This window comes from Gorilla gorilla, chromosome 18 (genome assembly GCF_029281585.2).
Source record: "Gorilla gorilla gorilla isolate KB3781 chromosome 18, NHGRI_mGorGor1-v2.1_pri, whole genome shotgun sequence".
Lineage (NCBI taxonomy): Eukaryota > Metazoa > Chordata > Mammalia > Primates > Hominidae > Gorilla > Gorilla gorilla.
The window spans coordinates 108,074,412-108,099,714 of record NC_073242.2 but is presented as its reverse complement, the minus strand read 5'-3'; the positions used below and the strand labels follow the sequence as shown (position 1 = coordinate 108,099,714).

Below are 25,303 nucleotides of genomic sequence, written 5' to 3'. Positions count from 1 at the left end.
TATTGTTATTTTAATGCTTATTGGGCAACTCCAGCACGCTTGGCACTGTACTGAATACTTAAAAGATTTAGCTTCTGCCTTCGAGGAGCTTACCAAATAATGAGTTTCAACAGTCTCTTGAATTAGACTATTTCTCAGCCTCCTGTCTCTGTCAGTCACTGTAAATCCTGGGTCTATATCTTTAAGAGAGTAAGATGTAGAACAGAAAATAAATTTCATTGAGTCCTACTGTGTGCTAGGTATTGAATAGGCACTTTGCATGTGTGGTCCTCACTAGGAACTGTCAGCGGCGTGATGAGTGTCCCATGTTACAGAAAGGAAGTTGGATAGACATTTTAATATTGGAATTCTAATACCACAGAGCTAGTCAATGGCAGAGGCAAATTACAAAGCCATAGTTATCTGCCCCTACAGTCTTTCCACTGGTCACTGTTTCACTGCAGGAAACTTGTGGAACACATTATTCCCAAGAAGTGGTCCAAAAGAAGAAATAGCCACAAAATCCTTTAGATATTTGCATTGATGTCATATCCCTAAGGAATGCTTATGAAGGAAGACTGATTTTTTGAGCTATTCCTTGACTCTTTAATAATGATGCCAGTGGGGCCAGCCTGTTTTCCTGTAAACTTTCCTTTGAGAGAGAGGAATCATTGGATATCTCTCTGGTGCTTCGGCAATAGATTGGCTGCAACTTTAGCATTTAGGCATTTGATTTTTCCTGGTTAATTTTATCTATTAGTCTATATACTATGTATTCATATATGTGTGTGATACATATATATGTGTGAATATATATACACATGCATGTGTGTATATATATATATGCATGTATATATATACTGTAGTAAATAGATATGTGGTATATAATAGACCACATATTCGATTTAGAAATCATTCCCACTGGACTGCGAGCTCACTAACAGCTGGATCTTGAATGTGTTTAAGATGCTTTACAGCCTGTTTGGGGCCTTTATGTTCCAATGGTAATTCTTTGAATTGTTTCTTATGCAAATATATCTACCGCATTAGTCAGGGTTCTCCAAGAAATAGAACCAATAGGATATCTCTAGCTATATAGGAGAGATTTATGATGAGGGGAGAGCTTATGCAATTTTGGAGGCTGAAGAGTCCCAGGATGTGCCATCTACAAGCTGGAGACCAAAGAAAGCTAGTGATGTAGTTCCAGTCCAAGCTCAGAAGGCTTGAGAGCAAAGAGCTAATGGAATACATCCCGGTCCAAGTCCGAAGGCTCAAGAACCAGGAGTGCCAATATCTGACGGCAGGAATATATGGGTGGTCAGCCTCAAGCACAGAGAGCAAATTCACCTTTCCTCTGCATTTTTGTTCCATTCAGGCCCTTAAAGGATTGGATAATGGCTGCCTCCATTGGTAAAGGCAGCTTTTTTTTTTTCTTTTCTTTTTTTTTTTTTTTTTCCTGATAGGGTCTTGCTCTGTCACTCAGCTGGAGTGCAGCAGTGCAATCATAGCTCACTGCAGCCTTGATTTCCTGGGCTCAAGTGATCCTCCCACCTCAGCCTCCTGAGTAGCTAGAACTACAGGCATACACCACCACATTTGGCTAAGTTATTAAATTTATTTTTTTAGAGATGGGTCTTGCTATATTGCCAAAACTCCTGGACTTAAGTGATCCTCTCACCTTAGCCTCTCCAGCAGCTGAGATTACAGACCTGAACCACTGCACCAAGTGAAAGCCGCTCTTTTTTATTCAGTCTACAGATTTAAAGGCTAATTTTCTAGAAACGCCCTCATAGACCATCAGAAATAATGTTTTACTAGCTATGTAGGCATCCCCTAGCCCAATCAAATTGACACATAAAATTAGCTATCCTGGCTGGGCATGATGGCTGTAATCCCAACACTCTGGGAGGCCATGATGGAAGGATTGCTTGAGCCCAGGAGTTTAAGACCAGCCTGGGCAACAAAGTAAGACCCCATGTCTTAACAACAACAACAACAACAACAAATTAGCCAGGCATGGTAGTTCCACCTACTCAGGAGGCTGAAGTAGAAGGATTGTTTGAGCCCAGGAGATTGAGGCTGCAGTGAGCCAAGGTCACAGCACTGCACTCAAGCCTGTCCTGCCTGGGTGACAGGATGAGATATTGGTGCATATGTGCATATATATATATGCCAATATCTATATTGTGGAATACATTATTCCCAGGAAGTGGTCCAAAAGAAGAAATAGCCACAAAATCCTTTAGATATTTGCATTGATGTCATATCCCTAAGGAATGCTTGTGAAGGAAGACTCTAATTTTTGAGCTATTCCTTGACTCTTTAGGAATGAGTCTATATTGGCATATATAGATAGAATATATCTATATTCAATATAGATATTGGCATATAGCAAGGTCATATTGTCAGGCTCACAGCACTGTACTCCAGCCTGTCCAGCCTGGGTGGCAGGATGAGATATTGGCACATGTATATATATATGTGCCTATATCTATATATTCAATATAGATATTGGCACACACACACACACACACACACATACACATCCCATCTACACTTTCTCGCTTTCACATTTGAAAATGCTGCTGTAGCAGTGAATGAAATATTGGAGTTAATGAAACCGAGATGACCCCAGGAACAGACCCTGGAATGAGGATACAGGTGCAAGAAGAGACTCCCAGGGAAGAGCAAGAAGTGGGGAGGCAGGGCAGGACGGGGGAAGATGCCAAGGGAGATAGCAAGTTTGGGCAAAGTCCTCCAGGGGGATCTTCAGCCTGATCCCATAAGGAAGACTTAGGAGGGCAAGCTACACCTTAGAATGTGGGGCGGGGGAGATGAGGATTTCCTCCTGCTGCACCTTGCAGTCATTTGTTAAGAGCCAGGAGGAGGGGAAGGACATAGGGACATACATTCCAAGGAACTTGTGGCTTCTCATGCTTGTGAGCAAGGCTGGCTTCATTTGCCCGAGATCAGAATCTGTTAAGAGCTCCTGTTGCTGGCTGTTTTAAGTAAAAGCACACAGAAGCCAGGGCTGTACACATGCAGCACAAAGATACTCCGGAGGATCTGGGTGGGGTATCAACACTGCCCCCACACGTAGTAGGTCCTTGGCACTGAAACTTTTATGTTGATGGTTTTAAGTCCTTACTAACGCCTGTGATTTGTAGTATTTTGCAGCTAGACTTCAGCTATTAGAGTAACTTAGCAAGTCACTCAATCATACCTGATATAATGAATTCTAACCCATTTCTTTTCTGACCTGCAGTGATTTGCTAAAGATTCAAAATCCCGGGAGGGACTGCTTAATTTGCTGAAGTTAGCCTGCTTTCTCCCTGTCTGGCTTCAGCTGCCCAACTACGATTGGAGTTATCTGGATTTGCCATCAGACAATGCCTGCCCTATGCAAGAGCCATCAAGCCCAAAAGGAAGGAGAATGGATGGTGAGCTGCCAATAATGACAAACTCCCACTAAAGTTCATAGATACGAAGCAAACGAGACCCTTTGGCCCACTTTGAGCCAAATCCAGACCTCATTGTGGGGTGGTGCATGAGCTGGGGAGTTTGATCTGAGACACTAGCTGAATGTCAACTTTCCAAGTCACTAGTGGCCTCTAGGATTAGAAGCTTCAATCTTTACCTTTCAGAAACCCCTTTGGGTGTTTCAGTGTTGGCCAGGGTGAGGTTTGGCAGCACATTTCTGGGGAGCCTGACCACAATCATAGTGTTGAAAAGCATACATTTCCACGGTTCAGAAAATAATAGGAAGATCATGGAGGCGGGATGGGCTTTAAATAATTTTAAATAAACTTCCAGAGTGGAAACTTCCCAAGGCAGCTGCTGGTGATGTTGGGATCCCAAAACACCTGGGAAGAGCAGACCTTAGTGTATTTACATGCCATGCAGAGGCAGCTCTTCCAATTTCCCAATCAGCTCTGCATTCCCTGTAGGAAGCACTCACATTCCCTGGGATACCACAGAGGCGTTGATGCCCTTGGGACCATCACTTGAGGAAGGATGATTTCACCCGTTTGCTCTCATTTCAGCATCTCCCTCAGCTCAGGGCTTATACTTGTCTTAAATTGTTTAAAGCTACAAGGAACCTCCCACTGTGTGATGATAGCTCTGCACATGTGCAGACAGTTGGGGAAGAATCATGTGCTGGAACATCCTGGTCCTTTTTTCTGAGCCCGTCTTGGACTGGCCACTCAGCAGCTCTCACTCGGCTGCCTGAAAACATGCTGATTGCCCCAATTTATAAGCTGATGCTGTGGTAGCTGAGGAGGCAGCCGTAAACTTCATGGAATGATTAGAGAGTCAAGTGTGGTATGTAAACTTGAGGTCTCTGACATTTTTTTCCTGATTTGGGAAAGAGATAGCCAAGATTCTAGTAAAACTTGAGATTTTGAAGGGTCTTTAAAGGAGGCAGTACTAAATAAAGGCTAGGGGAATTAACAGAGGGCTTGAAACACTCAGGGACCATTCATGGTGGAAAGCCATTCACTCCTAGACCTGTAGGACCCTGGAGGGCTGCAGCCACAATAGGGAGGGTGCTTATGAATACCTTTGAAAGGCTTCTAAGAAGAAATGATGCTGCAACTGAAATGTGTAGCTTCATGGGAGTGAACTGGGCACAGAGAAGGTAGGTGAACCTAAGGGAGAGTGATGTTGCAAGGGCTGAGAACTTAGAAAGAGTTTGCTGTGTTGGGTGGCAGAGCAGAGCTTAGAATTTGCGGGGAGTCGATGCTGGAGAGCGAGACAGGAGTAGCCCTGTTACGATGGAACAGGAGTTTTGTTTTCCTCCCATGGCAGTGAGAAGCCATTGAAGGGTTTTAAGCAAGAGAGTAATAACCTTCCTTTGCTGATCTCACATGGTGTTGCCCTCCAATGGCCAAAGCCACTGCACTGACCACTCCTTGAGGGTCTGCCTTGAGGGTTGGTTCTTTGTCACAGGCAGCAGCTAACTGGCTCTTCAAGCGAGGGTGATCTTGACTCCCATATGCTCCAGTGGGGTGACCTTTCCTCCCCAGCCATCTCCTTGGACAGATCCATGGCCCATGATGCTCATAGCCTCACCACTGTTAGCATATCCCAAGAGGATGCTTCTGGCCCATCTAGATAACTCTTTTTTTCTCCTCTAGGAGAGCCTGCTCCTCTGGGCTCCAGAGATTTGTGTGTCCTGGGTGACCTTCTTAGTTCATGAAGTCTTATTTCAGGCTGGGTATTGTTCCTGCAGAAATATCTCTTTATTCCGCAGTGGAATGTCTATGATTACTATCCTTCTCTTTGTTAATGTAATAGTTCACACAGGAACTGTGTAAAGCATTTATATAAATAATTTTACTCAAGTCTCACAATGACACTATCTGAGTCGAGTATTATACTCCTTTTCCAGTTGAACATGCTGGGAAAGTTTAAATACACTTCTTTTTTTTTTTTTTTTTTGAGATGGAGTCTCGCTCTGTTGCCCAGGCTGGAGTGCAGTGGCATGATCTCGGCTCACTGCAAGCTCCGCCTCCCGGGTTCACGCCATTTTCCTGCCTCAGCCTCCCGAGTAGCTGGGACTACAGGCACCCGCCACCAAGCCCAGCTAATTTTTTGTGGTTTTAGTAGAGATGGGGTTTCACTGTGTTAGCCAGGATGGTCTCAATTTCCTGACCTCGTGATCTGCCCACCTCGGCCTCTCAAAGTGCTGGGATTACAGGTGTGAGCCACCGTGCCCTGCCTAAATACACTTTTTAAGTGCAAGGGCCTGGAACTACTACATGGCAGAGCAGGATTCAAACCCAGGTCCAAATCCTAAGCTCTTGAGCAGCCGGCTGGATCATCTCATCCAGAGATTGATGCCAAGGCTCAAGCTTCCTTACATCATGCACAATTAGCACCCTCAGGGCCATTCGTAACTCCACAGGGGTCAAATCCTTCAGCCTCCCTGTTGCCAGAGCTCCAGGTTCAGAGTACCATGAGGATAGCAGTGTTAACAATCACCTCCTGCTCTCTGGGGTCACAACTATCATTTCCTTTCAAAGAACTGGAAGTTTGAGTCCTAGAAACAATGGGACCTCCAGGTTGGAACTTTTCACCTACATTCAAGGTGATAATCTGTCAGGGTCAAGAGCAAGAAGAAAAGGGAAAATCAGAGGAATTAGCAAATTGATGTTTTAGGTCCAACTGGAGGCAAGCCATCATTTGTGAATTGTTAAGTTTACATCACTTAGATCACTTTACAGGCAAGCAGCTCGGTATTAGAAATTGCCAGTGTTTATTTGCACAGATGCAGTGGAGAAAAATATATTTCTACAGGGTCATGTTAGCCCAGCTGATGAACTGATAAGGAAGCTGCACCATCTGCTCACAGCCAAGCCTCTGAGTACATTTGTGATCACCGTTAACCACATTTATGACAATATATGAGGAAATGGAACATTTTGGTTTTTCTCCCATTCAAGCTCTATATTTATATTTTAAACCAAACATGGGCCCTCTTTTCTGGACTGGATGTTCCATGTATGTCCCCATACCTTCAGTCTATATTTCCTTCCCAGAACACTTGCCAGTTTGAGTTGTTTACATCTCTGGAGACACTGGACTTACATCATGCTGTATGATGTCCCATCTGATGAGGCATGTTTGTGAGGCATCCTTTGCAAATGAGCAAAGAGGAAGGATTAGTAAATGTGTAACCAAGATGCTGAGAAGCAATTAGCCCAAATGTGAACTTCATCAGAAATAGATTTCAGAGCCATTATTTGCACATTCTTCGAAAACAAGGAAGGGAATCCATCCAGTCCCTAAGGAATCCATGCAGCCCCTCTTGTGTGTAAACTTCAGTGTCTGTATCTGTGTGGGGTGGGCAAGGCAGTGATGGGTTAGGTCCTGGATAGTACCGTGGAACGCTTCTGACTGGATTTGGCCAAGAATGAATTATGTTACATGGGGGGCCTGGGTGTTCTTATCCTGACCTCTTCTTCCTGGCTGTGTGACCTTAGCCAGTTTTCTGTCCTCTCTGAGCCTCCCTTAGTATATCTACAATTAGGAGAATAATCTCCTAAGTCAGCACTATTTGACCACTACAAACGTGACAGATAGCAACTATTTTGCCTGGACTTGATGAGAAAATGTGGCCCATGCACTCAAGGAACACGCTGTCAGTTGGAGGTACCACTAGGTATCACCAATCAGTGAGCAAGATAATGAAGAGATAGTTTGAATATATCTTCATCAACAGGGTGAATAGGAAGGAAAGGAAAACCGGCCCATGACCCTGAGGGATAAAGGAAGAATAAAGTGATAAACATAGAAATAATAGGTAAGAAAGTGCTTTATAACATTTCTCGACATCTAAATGTTTAAATTTGGATTATTCCTGTTTTTAAGGACATGTTGGTCAGGATAGACTATGTAATGGTACAATAACAAGTGCCACACAATTCAGTGGCTTTACATAATAAAAACTTGATTTTCTTTTTCCTGATTCTAAACGTCCAGTTGGTTGGCAAGATTATTGGTGATGGGGCAGGGGTCTCTGTCCATTGCAGTCATTTAGAGACCCAGCGTTTGATGAAGGTTTCATATCAGCATAGGTGTCTATGATCTCCATGGCAGGTAGTAAAGCTGTGCACTGGCTCTTACAGCTTCTCTCTGGAGGGCTCATTATCACTTCCCATCACATTTCATTGGCCAAAACAAGTTGCATGCCTATCTTCAAAAAGGTCAGAGTGGGGTGATCCCATCATATGCCTGGAAAGTGGAAAAAGACGAAAAATTTGTGTACAGCTGCAATGTCGTGGAATTCTTTTTCTTTCTTTTCTTTTCTTTTTTTTTTTTTTTGTTTGAGATGGAGTCTTTACTCTGTCACTCAGGCTGGAGTGCAGTGGCACAATCTCAGCTCACTGCAACCTCCACCTCCCAGGTTCAAGCGATTCTCCTACTTTGGCCTCCAGAGGAGCTGGTATTACAGGTGCATGCCACCACACCTGGCTAATTTTTATATTTTTAGTAGAGATGAAGTTTTACCATGTTGGCCAGGCTGGTCTTGAACTCCTGACCTCAAGTGACCTGCCAGCCTCAGCTTCCCAAAGTGTTGGGATTACAGGCATGAGCCACTGTGCCTGGCCTAATGTCTTCTTCTTGTATTTTCCGTAGAAATACTGCCTGCCTGCTAGAGAGTCAAAGTGAACATTTCTTTTTGTGAAATCATGCAGTATCATAACTATAAATCCCATTTAAAACTCAATAATCCCATCCCCAGGTGTATATGTATATGTATATGTGTGTATATATATATATCCCAGAGAAATTCTCTCATAGATCTGCTAGAATGAACAACAAGACCCTGTTTGTTTTAGCAAGGAATTGGTGTCTCTTATTTCCCTGGAGACAGAAAACTAGGCTGAGTCAGGAGGATCAGTTGGGCCCAAGAGTTCGAGACCAACCTGAGCAACATAACAAGACTCTACCTCAAAAAACCCTACGTATATGTTTTTTTTGTTCTGACCTCTGGAACTGGAAGATAATATACTTGGATGGTGTAAGCCACTAAATTTGTGGCAGTTTGTTATAGCAGCAATAGGTAATGGGCACCAGTGCAATGCATTATTCTCTGTTAAACTCATTAGACACACAATGGACACACAGTATGGAATACTGTGATAGGCAGAATAATTCTTTGTCTCTTCCCACCATTATACACACACACACAATGTCCACATTCTAAGTCCTGGAGCCTATGGATGTGTTACCTTACATGGAAAAAGGGTGATGATTAGATGGAAGTAAGGCTGCTAATAAGCTGATTTTAAAATAGATTATTCTGGATTATTCTTGTAGGCCCATGTAACCAGGATCCTTAAATGTGGAAGAAGGAGACAGAAAAATTACTGTCAGAGTGATGTGGCATGAGAAAGACTTGGCCTGCCATTCCTAGCTTTGAAGATGGAGGAAGGGGCCACAAGCCAAGAAATGTGGGAGGCCTCTAGAAGCAAGAAAGGGCAAAGAAATAGATTTTTCCCTAGAGCCATAGAGTTTGCAAAACAGAAGATTTTCTCCTAGGAAGAAATGAAGCTCTGCCAATGTCTTTACTTTGGCCCTTAGTGAGATGCATTTAGTGAAACTTTTGATTTAGTGAGATGCATTTCAGACTTCTGACCTGGAGAGTTGGAAGATGATTCATTTGTATTGTGCAAGCTACTAAGTTTGTGGCAATTTGTTACAGCAGCAATCAGAAATGGATGCAAATACTATGCAGCATTCTGTATTAATTCATTAAACACGTAAGATACAGCAGGCTCTACAGATTGTATAAAAATTCTAATTAAGAGGCTGGGCATGGTGGCTCAGGCCTGTAATCCCAGCACTTTGGGAGACTGAGACAGGTGATCCCCTGAGGTCAGGAGTTGAAGACCAGCCTGGCTAACATGGTGAAATTCCATCTCTACTAAGAAATACAAAAATTAGTTGGGCCTGGTGGTGGGCGCCTGTAGTCCCAGCTATTCGGGAGGCTGAGGCAAGGAAAATTGCTTGAGCCCAGGAGGCAGAGGTTGCCATGAGCCGAGATCATGCCACTGCACTCCAGCCTGGGCAATAGAGCGAGACACCATCTCAAATAAATAAATAAATAAATAAATAAATAAATAAAATAGAAAAAAGAAAAGAAACAGGATATGATTTTGAACACAAAACCTTCAAAGTAAATTTAACACACATGCGCATACATATACATAAAGCACATCATTTATAATATTACAAGCATATTTAAGGATACATACTGAAAATTGTATAGTAGGGTTTATGGGGTAGAAAATGGGAGCAGAAATTAGAGATAAAAGGAAGCGGTGGGGGGAAGCTAAAGATCTTGCATGGACCAAGAAGGAAAGTAAGTTAAATTGAGTGTGATGTAACATAAACTTATTTTTCTATTTAAGGTGCAGATGGTTGAGCTCTAGGGCTTTTTAAGACAGTGTGAATCTCAATTATTTGCATGACTTGAAAGGGCACTTTGAATTAGTGAAAAGTCTTGGGAATACAAAAAAAAAATTTTTTTTTTCTTTATGAACGTGTACCCCTCTGCTAGGCATATAATCATAAGTTTGGGGACAATGTCTTTCTTCCACCATTATGGCTCCAGCACCTGGTGTGGTGCCTGACATGTGGGAGGTGCCCTGAAAATAACTGCACAGTGGTTAAATGAGAGACTGAGTGATCAAATGACACTGGGCTAGCGAGTGAGTGAATGTTCAGATTCAAGACAAAACTAAGAAGTGGAGTTGTTGATTGCCGGATACTTTTGATCAATTTATCGATTCATACAAGCCCTCACCAAGCACCTACACAGTACCTGACATGAAGTTATGTGTTGTTGGGGATTTAAAAAATAAGTGAATGTATACTGTGCTATGTGTACATTCTGTTACCTGTCTTCAAGGGTGGCTTAAAATGTAAATAGAAAACATCTTTCACACAGGAAATGACGTGGATGAAAGCCTCAGCATAAGAGCAAAAGGATCAATGATAAAGTTAGGGTGACAAAGAACGTTCTAGGAGTTATGTACAGTACTTCACTGTACCAGCTCCTTTAAGTGCTCACTTGGAGTATTTGAATTAATATTCAACTTAAGGAAACCCCTTTCGTGTGGCCCGCCTGACTTTGCCAGAGCAAAGTGACACTGGGAAAACAGAGGGCACTTCAGAGTGATGGGGAGAGGAAGGAAGGGGGTAATGACGGCTTGTGTGGTAGGGGAAAGGCAGGTTGCCTTAGAGGACAACCAGCAGCTGTTCCCTGCCCCTCTCTGGCCCTGGCCTGCAAAACCCTGCAGCTGAGTCAGGGGTGGCTGATGCTCAGGCCGCTGGGCCATTTCTGCTTCACCTCTTCACCAGTTGGCCTTTGTCAGGCAGCTCTGATGAGGCTGGCTGCCTGGTACGTTTTCCTCTTGGAAAGAATGGGGGGAAGTTGACCTGCTCTGCCGATAAGGAGGGAGATCTGCTTCCTCGGCCACAGCCCTTGGCAGGTCCCCTCCAGGATTTCCCTGGGCCGTCTGAGCACCGTGGGGAGATGAGAGGTCAGGCGTGGGCTGTGTGGAAAACTCTGAAATCTCCACAGCAACCAGGGCCACTGAAGGGAGAAAAAAGTCCTCTGGTGATTAGCCAAGATCTTTACTCTTCATTAGTCATCTGGACTTAGACACTCTTTCCATCTGGGGAAAACTGTGTTATTGTCAAGGAGCCTCACTAGCTCATTTCTTCATCTTGCATCTCCTGAGCACCTTGGAAATCCAGGAATTCTTTGTTAGGCTGGTCTAAGGTTTTGAAATGGGCAAACAGACAAGCAACCCCCTCAGCCCCTGCCAAAAAACAAACAAACAAACAAAAAACCCAAAAACAAAAACACCTCCCTCTTTGTTTTTTTCCACATATTAAAATGGACTTGCCTTTTAAATCCTCTAGTCTTCACTTTCTACCTCTTCCTCCTGAGGACTCTCCATTTTCATTACTTTAAATTAAAAGTCCTTCACTGGAATGGTTTTGACCCCCCAGGGGAAATTTGGCAATGCCTGGATTCATTTTTGGTTCTTAAAACTGGGGAGTGTAACTGGCATTGAGTGGGTGGAGGCAGGGAGGATGGTAAACTTCCCACGATACACTAGTAGGCTCCCCAGCAAAGAACTGTCCAGCCCATAATACAGATAGTGCGGCGGTTGAGAGGCCCTGCTCTAAAACTTGCTAATTTCCACATCACCCTTCCTGATCCCCTCCATTTCTATCTCCATTTATCCTAGTTTCTCTTCAAGACCCCAGACTGCATTTTATTCCTGCTTGATTCTGGCAGTTTACCATGGTGGTGTGAGGCACTGGCATAGTGAGTTTAAAGACAGGGTGAGCCATCCAAGGGGAAATTAATAGAAAATGGTAGAAACAATAGTGATGATAATGGCCATAGTATTAGCTCTTTTTTATTGGAAGTACATAATGCATTATTCTAGTTAACCCTCAAATCTATGACACCAGTACCATTACTGTACCTTTTTTTTTTTTTTTAACAAGTTCCCTGCCTCCACATGGAACACACTGAGTTGACAAATCATTTACTGACTCAATTTGGATAAACCTTAAGCTGAAATAAGACATTTTCTATGCCCTTTAGGAAGCAGTTCCAGTGTCTCTGACAAGTTTTTCCTTCTCTTTTTTTTAAATTTTACTTTAAGTTCTGGAATACCTGTGCAGAACATGCGTGTTTGTTGCATAGGTATACATGGGCCATGGTGGTTTGCTGCACCTATCAACCCGTCATTTAGGTTTTAAGCCCTGCATGCATTAAGTATTTGTCCTAATGCTCTCCCTCCCCTTGCCCCGCAGCCCCCCACAGGTCCCAGTATGTGATGTTCCCTTCCCCGTGTCCACGTATTCTCATTGTTCAGCTCACACTTACGAATGAGAACATGCGGTGTGTGGTTTTCTGTTCCTGTGTTAGTTTGCTGAGAATGATGGCTTCCAGCTTCATCGGTGTCCCTGCAAAAGACATAAACTCGTTCTTTTTTATTGCTGCACAGTATTCCATGGTGTGTATGTGCCACATTTTCTTTATACAGTCTATCATTGTACCCTTTTTACCAAAGAAACTAAAGCTTGGAGAAAGTAAAACTTGCTTAGTCAAGGTTATGGAGACGTGGAGCTGGATTTTAAATCCATACTTAGTCAAACTTCTCAGCCTGTTCTGTTGTACATTAGGACTTTTTAAGATGCTGTGGATCTCAATTATTTGCATGACTTGAAAGGGCAGTTTGAATTAGTGAAAAGTCTTTGGAATACCAAAAAAGGATAGTAGTTTTCGTTATGAATGTGTGCCCCTCTACTAGGTGTAAATCCGTGAGTAGTTTGTTCTCCTGCTGACCCTGCCTACCTCTTGTTCTTTCTTATTTTGCTTTTGAGAAAGAGTCTTGCTCTGTCACCCAGGCTGGAATGCAGTGGAGAGATTCTGGCTCGCTGCAACCTCCATCTCCCAGACTCAAGCAGTTCCCCTGCTTCAGCCTCCTGAGTAGCTGGGACTATAGGGGCACACCACCATGTCTGGCTAATTATTGTATTTTTTGTAGAGATGAGGTTTCACTCTGTTGCCCAGGCTGGCCTCAAACTCTCGGGCTCAAGCAGTCCTCCCACCTCGGCCTCCCAAAGTGTTGGGATTACAGGCATGAGCCACCAAGCCCAGCCTTTTTAATTTTATTGTTATTATTATTTTTAACTAACAAATTGACATTTTCCACCTTGTTTACTCTTACCTAGAAAGACGTCACTCCTAGTTCTATCTCAATCTTGATCAGCCTTCAAAGTTGGAGGCATTTCTTCTCCTGGAGCTTCCTCCATCTCCTGCAGTCTTCACTGCTTACTCTTTCTCTGTTCCCCTCCAGTGGATGTACAGTTGTGGCTTGAGAGTCTTAAAGCCAGAGGGGACTTCAGCGTCATCGGCAAGGAGATTACGCAGGAGTGCATGTCCGAGTCTTCAGCCTTTGGGAATAAATTTCCCTGGGGCCCCTCCAGGGAATGTACTGAATCAGATTCTGACAGTAGGGCCTGGGTAAGTGTGTGCTTTAAAAGTTGTATGAGGGCCGGGTGTGGTGGCTGATGCCTGTAATCCCAGCACTTGGGGAGGCTGAGGGGGATAGAGCACTTGAGCTCAAGAGTTCAAGACCAGCCTGGCCAACATGGCAAAACCCCATCTCTACTAAAAACACAAAAACTAGCCGGGCTTGGTGGCTCACGCCTGTAGTCCCAGCTACGTGGGAGGCTGTGGTGGGAGAATCTGGGAGGCGGAGGTTTGAACCCGGGAGGCAGAGGTTGCAGTGAGCAAGATTGTCCCCCTACCCCCCACCAAAAAAAAGGTTGTACAAGTGGGAACTAAATGATAAGAACACATGGATACATAGGAAACAACACACACTGGGGCTGGGTGGAGGGTGACAGGAGGGAGAGAATCGGGAAAAATAACTAATGGGTACTAGGCTTCATACATGGGTGATGAAATAATCTGTACAACAACCCCCAAGACACAAGTTTACCTAGGTAGCAAACCTGTCCATGCACTTCTGAACTTAAAGTAAAAGTTAAATGAAAAAGTTGTATGAGTGATCCTGAAGCACATGACCCTGACCTAGCAATTAGCAGATGGGGAAACTGAGGCTCTGAGAGAAGTGAGCTGGGAGCAGTACCCAGGTTTCCTGATAGTCATTCCAGATCTCCATTCCCAGTGTGAGGCCACTTAATTTTGGTGTCTCTCACCTAGCTCTGGATTTAGGAGAAGCTAAATAAATACTTCCTGGCTGAGTGATTAAAAAAAAAATTCTTAAAAACATTTTTATAGTGTTTGTCTTCTTTTTGCCCCTTCTATTCCAATCTTTCAGTTTTAATGTTATTTCAGGTAATGATATTTCATTCTTAGCTCCTCATTTTAAATGTCATACTCATCATTTTTTCCTGAAATGAAAGCAATGTATTTCTATTGCCATTACTGAAAAATGTTTACTTTCAGCCCTTTTGAAATCTTTCAGATTCCTGAAGCTAATTGGAATGAAGTAACAATGAGTAGCATTCATGGATTGTCTTCTATGTGTCAGGAATTGTGTGTTTCTATTTTACATGCACAATTTCTGATTTGTGAAACAATGCTGCAAAACAGGGTTTTTTTATTAATAAAAATGAGACTCAGAGGGGCTGAAATCATTTTCCTTAAGTCACTAGAGCTAGTAAACACCAGTGACAGGCTTTAGCTCTGACGACAAAGCCTGTGGTTATTGCACACTGGTTCTTAGCATAATACCAAATGCACATAATTTAAATCATTCCGATGATTACTCCCTCTCTTCTTTATGCTTTGATTCCAACTGTAGTTTTAATATCGGTTTTAAATGCTCTGAATAATGTTTGTCTTCTGAAAGAAGATATATGTATCAGCCAGAGCATAGCTGGGAAAATATATACCAATCTGGGTCTTGCAAACAGAGACATTGCAATATTGGGAAATGGCCACATGGATGATGGGAGAGCTGAGAACCTAAAAAGGAGATGAGGTAACCCAGAGCTGAGTAGCAGCTCTACCATCCCTACGTCGGGAGAAATAATGGGAATAGGTGTAGTCGTCAGAGTGTGGAAGCCAGGGCAGCAGCCAGAGCTGTGATGGAGCTTCTCCAGGAAGCAGAGAGAGAGAGAGAGAGAATGAATACTTTGGCTTCTAACTTTACTGTTTTAATCTTCTGCCAGTGCCTCCCATTGTCAAGTCCATCCAAAAGCCAGAAAGCAATGGAACATGGGAAATGTAGCTTCCTGAAATACAGAGGCAGGCAGAAAATGATGGAGAATGGATATAAGAGAAAAGAGGTGAATGACCAGGTAGGAAAGAACAGCTAAGCCTTCCTGTCATCCCCCAGCTAATACAAGCAAATAGAAACTACTGCAGTCTTTGGAGTTAGGCAGACTCCAATTTGAGTCTCTTGACATTTCTGTAGATGTCACTTGAGCTCTTTCAGCCCTGAGGACTTCATCTTTAATAAAAGAATATAAGTATTTCCTATGCCACAACATTAAGATGAAAAAGGTATAACATGAAAAGACCAGCTTTTAACACAAAAGGACCCTCAGCAAATAGAAACTGTTTTTATTTTATGGCATTCTTAAAAACCTGTAAAATTACAATTTGATCACACTGTTTTCATGGTGACTGGATGTCGCAGCGTGTCATGGCAGATAGCAGATAATGGTAAGTTCTGTTCTCTTCCTCTATAGGCAAGGGCAAAATACCTTTTCAATCAGAGATTCAAGACTCTTTTTCTTTTCTTTTTGAGAAGGAGTCTCGCTCTGTTGCCCAGGCTTGAGTGCAACTTCCGGCCTCGCAGGTTCACACCATTCTCCTGCCTCAGCCTCTTGAGTAGCTGGGACGACAGGTGCCCGCCACCACGCCTGGCTTATTTTTTGTATTTTTTAGTAGAGACGGGGTTTCACCATGTTAGCCAGGATGGTCTCGATCTCCTGACGTGATCCGCCTGCCTTGGCCTCCCAAAGTGCTGGGATTACAGGCATGAGTCACCGGCCCGGCCGAGATTCAAGTCTTATTCAAGAAGTTGTTCAGTGTGTTTCCCCAATGTTTTTTGCTACTTCCTCTCCCAACACACACACACACACACACACACACACACACACACACACTTATACATGCAGACATTTCTAATTTAAATCCTGGTAGTTGTTGAATCCTGTAACATTTTTTGTACCTGAGTTCTTTCACTGACACCTTGAGTTGCCCTCCCTTTTGGAGGTTAAGGGAAGTCTAAATTCAAGCTCACAAAGAAAGGGACTTCCAAAGACTGTAATTCAAGCTCTTGTTCTGTCTGCCCCAGAGAGACACAGACAGTCTGACCTACTGGTGAGGTTACCCGAAGTGTGAGTTTCCCGAGGATGTGTGTGTTCTTGTCCAAGAACAATATTCTCCCTGGTGACCCCAATGCATGATAAAGATGGAAATAATTCATTAGCGCTTAAGCAGACGTTATTGGGACAGCTGAGGCAACCAGGGGCATTTCAGATTCAACTTGGTTCCCACAGAAAGACTCAGCAAGGCTGTCTCTCCAGGCTTTTTGGTTAAAAGCTGTCTTTTGAACAGAGGTGCTCTGCCTCTCTCGGGAAAAGCTGAGATGTTGATTCTCAAAAGTGACAAGTAAAGAAAATAGGCAGCCTACTAACATTTGAGTTAATTGAGGCTCATAAAAATCAAATGACGTGCCACATCACATAGTATAAAAGTCCTCCGAAATGGGACTCAGATTGCCAATAAATAGCTGAACCTAGATTTGAATGCATATTTAAGCCATTCACTCCTTTATTAATTCAAGAAATGTTTAGTGAGTGTACACTCTGTGCCAACCTATTTTAGGTACTAGAGATATAACAGTGAATAAAAAAGAGAAAAATCTCATGTTTGTGGAACTTAGTAAGGAAAGACAATACACAAGATATACAGTTAAGATAAATAGTTACTTGATAGCTTTGATGTTTTCAAGTGTTAAGGAATAAAACCAGAGCAGACAGGGAAGGGGGAAGCATCGTTGCAATTCGAGACATGATCTCATTGCCAGGGTGACATGAAGCCTTGTAGTAAGTGAGCAGAGTGTGGCTCTTCACGGGAATGGCTTATCTGGTAGAGGGGACCTCAAGTGTACAAGCCCTGAGCTGGGACCATGCCTGGTGAGTCCAGTGGGGCGGGGTCAGGCTGCCTTCCTAAAATGCCACATCGAAAAGAAAGCTATTGATATGTTGTCGATTCGCTCAACAATATCTGCTCTGTGCCTGATGCTGTGGATGGAGGATGTTAAGAATCTTACATGTCATGATACAATTGGGGAAAATATCAGATTGGGAAGATTATGAATGATGTAACCAGTAGTTACTGGGAACCTGCCACAGTAGACACGGTATCAGAAAATACAGATGTTGGTATATACAAATGTGAACCTTGGTACAGCTGATACAGATATTCTGGAGGCAAAGATAGAAAAGAAACAAGGCACCCACCTCCCTACACTTAAAGAAGCTTCCAGTTGAATTGGAGACAACAGTACATGTGTACAGATGTAATGTACAAATGCGTGAGCCAGTGACCCATAAATAAAAGTGTGACAGGATATTTTGGTCTTTGCTCTTTTCCTTTGTCTCCCTCCTGGGCTATAGCATGTACCCCTTCCCCACTTCAGGGTCTGGGCAAGGACAAAAGTAGTGAACGAGAAGAGGTGACCAAAGCAGAAATTAGAGATGGATGTGTTGAGCTTAGCTGGACTTAGAGTTATGCGAAGATCTACTCTATCAGCAATGTCTGGTGGTTTTATAGACATTTGACAGTGAGATGAGTTAGGGCTGCATCCAGCGCATACCTGCTAAGTGAGAATCCCGTGCCGTGTCAGCCTGTTGGCTGAGTTCAAGAGTGTGGAGGCTCCCATCACGATATTCCACTGAAGGTGACTCCCTGAGCACTGTGATCAACCCCTTGAGCCTGAACTCTCTGCAACGCCTCGTGGACTCTCTGTGTGGGATGGATTAACCAACACTATGACTTGGTCTGTTTTCTTTTTTCTCCTATAACAAACTATATTATCTCTGCCACTTACAATATTCAGGGTTTGTACAGTAAGGGAGTTAGTTAAAAAGGACTGCTAAGTACAAATAAACAGTAAAACTTGATAAACTAAAGACTAAAATAGGGATATAACAGTGAATGAAAAAGAGAAAAATATTTTTCACGTTATGCCTGTAATCCTAGCACTTTGGGAGGCTGAGATGGGTGGATCACATGAGGTCAGGAGTTCAAGACCAGCCTGGCCAACTCAGTGAAACTCCGTCTCTACTAAAAATACAAAAAATTAGCCAGCTGTGCTGGTGTGTGCATATAATCCCAGCTACTTGGGAGGCTGAAGCATGAGAATTGCTTGAACCTGGGAGGCAGAGGTTGCAGTGAGCCGAGATCACACCACTGCACTCCAGCCTTAGGGATGAAGTGAGGCTCTGTCTCAAAAGAAAAAAAAAAAGGCAAAAATAAAAAATGGTGTATGTGTGTCTAAGTTCACTTGGGAAAGCATCCCAAGGGTGGAAGTTTCTCAACTTGTAGTGCTTCTGGGTTGCCTTGGACTTACAAGTGTTAAATTGCATGAAGCCTTTGCCATTTTGTTTCTATTCTTCTATTTTCTTCCTGGGATATAAATGTATATTCACCCCTCCTGAACTCGCCGGAATCCTAATCCATCTCCAGTTCCAAGAGGAAGGAAGAACCTGCTAGGACAGAGGAAGCTGCCTGGAAGATGAGATCCCATGGAGCCGGCCTGCTGGGAAGCAGAACAGTGAGCCCAATAGGATGGAGATGACGCTGGAGGTTTCCCATGGGCAGGAGTGCCATAGAGCCCAGCACAAGCCTCTTTATCAAATAAGTGGACCCTTCCCATAGCTTGGTGATAGTTTGTCATTCATTGCTCTCTCTGTCCCCTTCTCTGGAGAATTTCCTTCCACTTGTAAGAGCTGCCTCACCCAGGAAATTATGCTCAAAGGGGAAAGCCCACCTCTGATGCTGATGGATGCAGAAGTACCAATGCCTGATCTCCTCAGGGGATGACTCAGCAGGGCAATTTATGCTCCAGAGGCTCCCAAGGACCCGGGCAAGGCTAGAACTTGTCTGGGACTGCATCCATGTTCAGCCCCTTCCCCTTCCCTGCTTTACTCCTCCTTTTAGAGATCCTTCCAGAAATAGACTCCCTCAAACGATATGTGCTTGAATACCACTCTCCGGGTCTGTTTAAAGGGAACCCAATGTAAGTCACCATCTGTGTCAGTTAGGTTGTGGTGTATCAAATTGCCCTGAAACTTAGCAGATGAAAAAGGATAGACATTTATTATTTCATTTATTTTGGGGGGAGTCAGGACTTTGGATGCAGCTTAGAATCTCATAACATTGCATTCAAGACCTCGGCCAGGGCTGCAGTCCTCTAAGGGTGTGACTGAGGTTAGTTGATCTGCTTCCAAATTGGTTCACTCTTGTCTGGTAAGTTGGTGCTGGCTGTTGGCTAGAGACTGTGATTCCCTGCCCTAGGGGCACCTTTCCCTTGGGTGGTTTGGGTCTCTTCATGGAGTGGTAGTTGCGTCCCCCCAGAAGGAGTGACCTAACAGAGGACAGGAGAGAGGCTATGACACTTTGTATGACCTCACCTTGGAAGGTGTATACTGTCACTTCTGCAATGTCCTATTGATCACACAGATCAGCCCTATTCATGGTTGGAGGGAACTACAGCAAGGCATGAATCTAGGAGCTGGGGATGCTTCGGGGTATCTTGGTATCTTCCATACTATCCAAGGAAGACTCAGTTTGAATTGTAACAGTTCCCATGATTTTGAACTGTTTGCCCCTTATTTTGGCTTTCTATTAATATTTTTTCAATAGTAAGTTTGGTGTTCTTTTCTTCTCTTTCCAAATTAGACATCTCAACTCCTAGCCTACGTTAATCTGAAACTGTTGGTCTTTACCAGAAAATAGCTTTCTCCCTCACTACTAAAAGAAGTAATGGCATGGACAAGGCACTGTCTTTTGATGGTTCTGCAAATTTATCATCACTCTAAATGTCATCTTATCGTGGCTTGTGTGCTGGCTGAGAATGATGGTGCTATCCATATTAAACATGAAACCTTATTCTCTCCTCAGGCTGTTAGGTCCAGGAACATTCAGTGTAGGCAATATTAAGTGACTAAGGGATAAGTCGTGCAGGATTGAGAAGTGGGGAACTTGGGCCAGGAGTTGTATTTCTGTCTTAGATATGTGTCCAATGTGCAGATACAGAATTCTGCTAATTTATTGCAAAATAGATATAGTTCATTTTCACATTGCTTTATCATTTTCTTCAGGAATCTAGGGAAAAGATTGTAAGAAAATCACATTAAAAATCTGGTGTGGAGGTGGAGATAGGGTCTCTAGCATTGCTGTTTGGCATGAATTAGGAATTTGCAGCATATACGGTACATGTGGGTTTGGTTTATATTGTGGGAGGCAATCTTTGATTTTCTCCTCCCGCTTGGCTCTCACAGCCCTTGTCTCTTGTTTGATGGAAAGAGTCATTGAGAAGAAGTAGAGTGCAGCGTTTTGGTGTTAGGTACGCCTATGTTTAATCTCTTCTCCATTTTACCTACTTGCTGTGGGATCTTGAGCCCATAAACTAACCTTTCCAAGCCTCTGTTTTCTCATCTTTGAAAAGCCAATACCTACCTCCCAGAGTGGTTTGAGGATTAAATGAGACTATACTTGTGTCTGCACTGCCCAGCACAGTGCCCAGTCATGGGAGTCACATGATTAAGTGGAAGCTGCCACATGGATTAGTCATCCTCTATCTTAGCTCCGTCCATCACTTCCTGTGGACCGATAAAGATTGCTGCATATCAGGGTTGAGCAGGGCATTTCCAGTCCCCAGGACGTTTTAACTTTCAACTTGGGCCCTCTGTGTTTCAGGGCCACTGGTGTCCTGGCACCAGCTCCTACTAGCTTTCAGGAATTCATTGTACTCTTTTCTCAGCTCTGAGCTCAAAGATGCCATGTTACTAACTTGAAATCAGTCATGCTGAGAATATTTACACCATGGCAAGCAGCCATAGACAAAGTATTTACACCATGACCCTACCGAGCAGGTCTCCCATTTAGAGCCAGTTATGAAAAATTTACCAGCACGTCTCTTCCCACGATGTTTCTTCAGGAAAGCAAGCTGAATTACTCGACTGCTTTGCTATGTTTTTTTTTTCCTTCCAAATTCCTCTTTAACCATTGCTTTTCTTTTATTTTCCATTATGAACCACTTCAAAAGCTCATTATTTCCCCCACCCCCAGCTTGCCATTCTCTTCCTGTCTATTTCTTTCCTTCATGATGGTACCAGAGAAATATCCCAAAAGCATTAATTTCAATCATACCTACTGATTCCTGCTCACAATTTTTCCATAGCATTGTACTTGTGTTGATGGCATGTCTTTGATTTCTCACTAGAAGTGGGATTTTAAATACCCTGCTCTCCTCTCCCTGCTTGAGAGACCCAATGTGTTTATTATATGGGAATTTACATGGAAGAAACATGGTTTTTCTTTTGTTTGTTTGTTTGTTTTTTGGAGACAGAATCTCGATCTGTTGCCCAGGCTGGAGTACAGTGGTGCGATCTCGGCTCACTGCAGCCTCCACCTCCTGGGTTCAAGCAATTCTTCTGCCTCAGCCTCCCAAGTAGCTGGGATTTCAGGCGTGTGCTGCCATGCCCGGCTAATTTTTTTTCTATTTTTAGTAGAAATGGGGTTTCCCCACTTCGGCCAGGCTGGTCTTAAACTCCTGACCTCAGGTAATCTGCCCACCTCAGTCACCAAACTGCTGGGATTACAGGCATGAACCACCACACCTGGCCAGAAACATCATGGGTTTTAACACACGGAAGAACTGAGTTGGAATCCTAGCTCTGCCTCTATATAGCTAGCTGTTGGATCTTGAGTTGTTTACTTTCCATTGAGTTGCTATGGGATGTTAATACATGCACAGTTGTAGAAATAGTGACTGGCACACAGTAAGTGCTCAATAAATGCCAGGTCTTGCTATTGCTGTCCTTCCTTACTAATGCACAGCTTCCTCTTCAGCCTGTCCAAGTTCTTCTTTGTTCTGTTAAAGTGTCGTGCTCAATAGGATCTGATGCTATTTCCCAAATTCGGGGTGTCTTCCTCTCCCCTTCCCTCTGCAAATTCAACCCACCACTTATGATCAGAGTCTAGCCTTACCTCACCGCAAAAGTCCTGCTTAACTTTCTCAGGCCTTCTTTCCATCTTCCTATCTGAGAAAGAAATAGAAACTCCAAGGTAGTCAAATCAATGTGACATGTTCCTTGTGGACCAACCCTGTATGGCTAGAGAGATATCATAGCTCCTGTCTTCCTGAAAAATAAAAATTTGTATTGAAAGAGGCTGAGTTCATCATAACACAGCACATAAAGTGCTGGGTTGGGAAAGAGCAAGGGCTAAAGGGGCACAGAGGAGGGGCGTCTAGCCCACAGTTGTGTTTCAGAGAAAGGAGTGACATATACATTGAGAGAACCAAGAAGTATGGATATCATCCAAATGGAAATAGGAAGAGGTGTGGTAGGAATAGGCTTGTTCCAGAAAGAAAGAGTGCAGGTAGGAAGGCCAATGCTTAGAGCTATCATCATGATATAGAGAAACTAAAGAGTTCTCCAGGAGCTGTAATGGAGTCTTGAGGCTGAGAAGATGGAAGAGTGTGTGGGGAGTCTGGGTTATCCCAGGCTTTAGCTGCTACATTAAGAAGTTGAGTTGTTTTGTTTTGTTTGCTTTTAAGATGGTGTCTTGCTATGTTACCCAGGCTAGTCTTGAACTCCTGGACTCAAGCTATCCTCCTGCCTCCTCCCATGTAGCTGGAATTGCAGACACTTGCCACTGAACCTGGCTAAAAGTTGAAATGTTATCCTAAGAACCATAGGTGTTAAAGAGAAGCATGATTTGATTAGATTTCCATACTTACAGATTACTCTTTTGCTAAGTTTGCTTCTAGGTTACCCATAGTTACCTCCCTGAATAAAATGTCACTTTTCTGAGCCTCAATCTCTTCCTCTCTAAAACAGGATAATAAGTCCATAATTTTGCTGAGAATGCTGTATGAGATAATACATGGAAAAGCATATTATAAACCCTTAAAACTGTCTACACATTAGAGGGATCATTATTAATTTTGGATGCAGGGTGTGGACTCACATATCCTGGTATCCTGGAAAAGTTGAGTTCACATCCTAGTATTCCCACTGCTTGGGAAAGTTGCTTAATTTTTAATTGCTGACATCATCATTTCCACTTCACAGATGAGGATTACGTCTAATACATAAGCCTCTGATGAAGAGATGTTTATAGTGTGTGATTTGGGGGCACTAGTGTTTAATGAATGTTAAGTTCTACATACACACACATATGTGCATGCACACATACATACCACACATCTGCTCTAATCTTTCTGTACATAAAGGCAAAACACATATCTCCATCTTAAAAAGTAAAAGCAAAGAATGACTTGCATAGAGCACATTAGAGTAAATTTTGTGATAATATTGAAATAGATGGTGGAATAGTGATTGTCTCTCCCACTGTGTTTAACATTGAACCCAAGTAAGTCAAAGCTCCTGTCCTTGATTTCCCTCACCTCCAACAGAGACACACACACACACACACACATGCACACACTCGATATAAATCCCGACGTGCTGGTCTTTGGAGTGATGGCTCATAAACATAAAGTTTTACTCTCCTTAATGTACACACCTCTTCTGAAAGCAAACGGGTTCAGCATACCCTGTACCCCCAGTCCTTTGATCATCTACAACTTTGGATAATTTCAAGTAACAGTGAGATACACTCTGGCTGGGTGTGATGGCTCATGCCTGTAATCTCAGCACTTTGGGAAGCTGAGGCAGGCGGTTTACCTGAGGTCGTGAGTTCAAGACCAGCCTGGCCAAAATGGTGAAGCCCTGTCTCTACTAAAAATACAAAAATCAGCCAGGCCTGGTGGTGGGAGCCTGTTACCCCAGATACTCGGGAGCCTGAGGCAGGAGAATCGCCTGAACCCAGGAGGTGGAGGTTGCGGCGAGCCGAGACTGTGCCACTGCACTCCAGCCTGGGAGACTGAGTGAGACTCCATCTCAAAAAAAAAAAAAAGAAAAAAAAACAACAAAAAACTCTGATGTTTCAGAGTGAAGTGGATTATAGAAGGAGGAATTCTTTAGCTTGCAAAATGTCGTTCAAGTTTTCCTAGGACCCAGGGAACTACTATTGATTTTAAAGCTTCCTTCTTTATTGTGTAGGGGTTTTCCACTGAATTACACATGTGATCTGGCACACGTATTGTAAAATTCATGGCTTTCATTTTCTGGGACCAGATAAGCCAAGAGCACAAGAGATTAGTTAAAAACAACTGTCTGGAATCATTACTCTTTCCACATCTAATTCTAGGAGCAGCTTAGCGTATTAATCCTCATTTTTTCATTAACATAATTTGGAAGTAAGAATACCCTCTCCTTATTGGTCAGGTATCATAAAGAAATGGTGGCAGAAAGCCTCAGTCATGGATTTCTTCAGTACCTGAGACCTCCCAAGGTCGTTGGAAATATTGGCAGCTGGAGTTATCAGTTTATGAGCTTCCGGCTTTGTTTCAAGTGTGATATTTTCTTAACTGCGGTTTACCACGGGATAGCCCTTTATGTTGGAAATCTGGCATCATTTAAAAGTTAGCTGATCTAAAAAGTACATCTTAGATTTTTATCAATGACTTAATCCTACCTCCACAAAGCCTTCGCTGTACTGTGCAAAGGTTGGCTTTGTCCTGTCTATAGTTTGTAGAGAAATGGTGTAGGTGCCATGATGGCTTGTGAGGTAGAGAGAAAACGAGGAGCTGAGTCAATTGAGGCAGAATTATAGAGTGGGGAGCAGGTACTCAGATGAAAGGCCAAGGTCTCCTGTCACTGTTTTCTGCTGTGATTCCCAACCACGTTATGGTGAGATGACAGAGGGAACTGGGCCTGTCCATCTCTCCTCCTGTCCCTTCGACAATGATGGAACCTGTACGGTGTATGAAGAGCAAAGCATGGTGCTTCCTCTCTAGCTGGAGAGAGAATTTTCTTTCCCAAGTGCTTTGGTATAGCCATACATAATCATTGCCATGTGTCTTTGATCTTCACAGAATTCAAGGCTGTAGGAAAGGAGAGAGATTACTTTATGTGGAGTAAACAATGTTAAATCCCTAAT

At 43.2% G+C, this 25,303-nt stretch overlaps 1 long non-coding RNA gene across 1 annotated transcript in view; it reads left to right on the top strand.

Moving 5' to 3' along the window:
* Window positions 1–3,269: 3,269 nt before the first annotated feature.
* Window positions 3,270–25,303, top strand: part of LOC129527745 (uncharacterized) — a 144,453-nt gene continuing 122,419 nt past the window's right edge. The window contains exon 1 of the long non-coding RNA XR_008672813.2: window positions 3,270–3,419. This is a non-coding gene — a long non-coding RNA (uncharacterized lncRNA). The remainder of the gene's footprint in view (window positions 3,420–25,303) is intronic.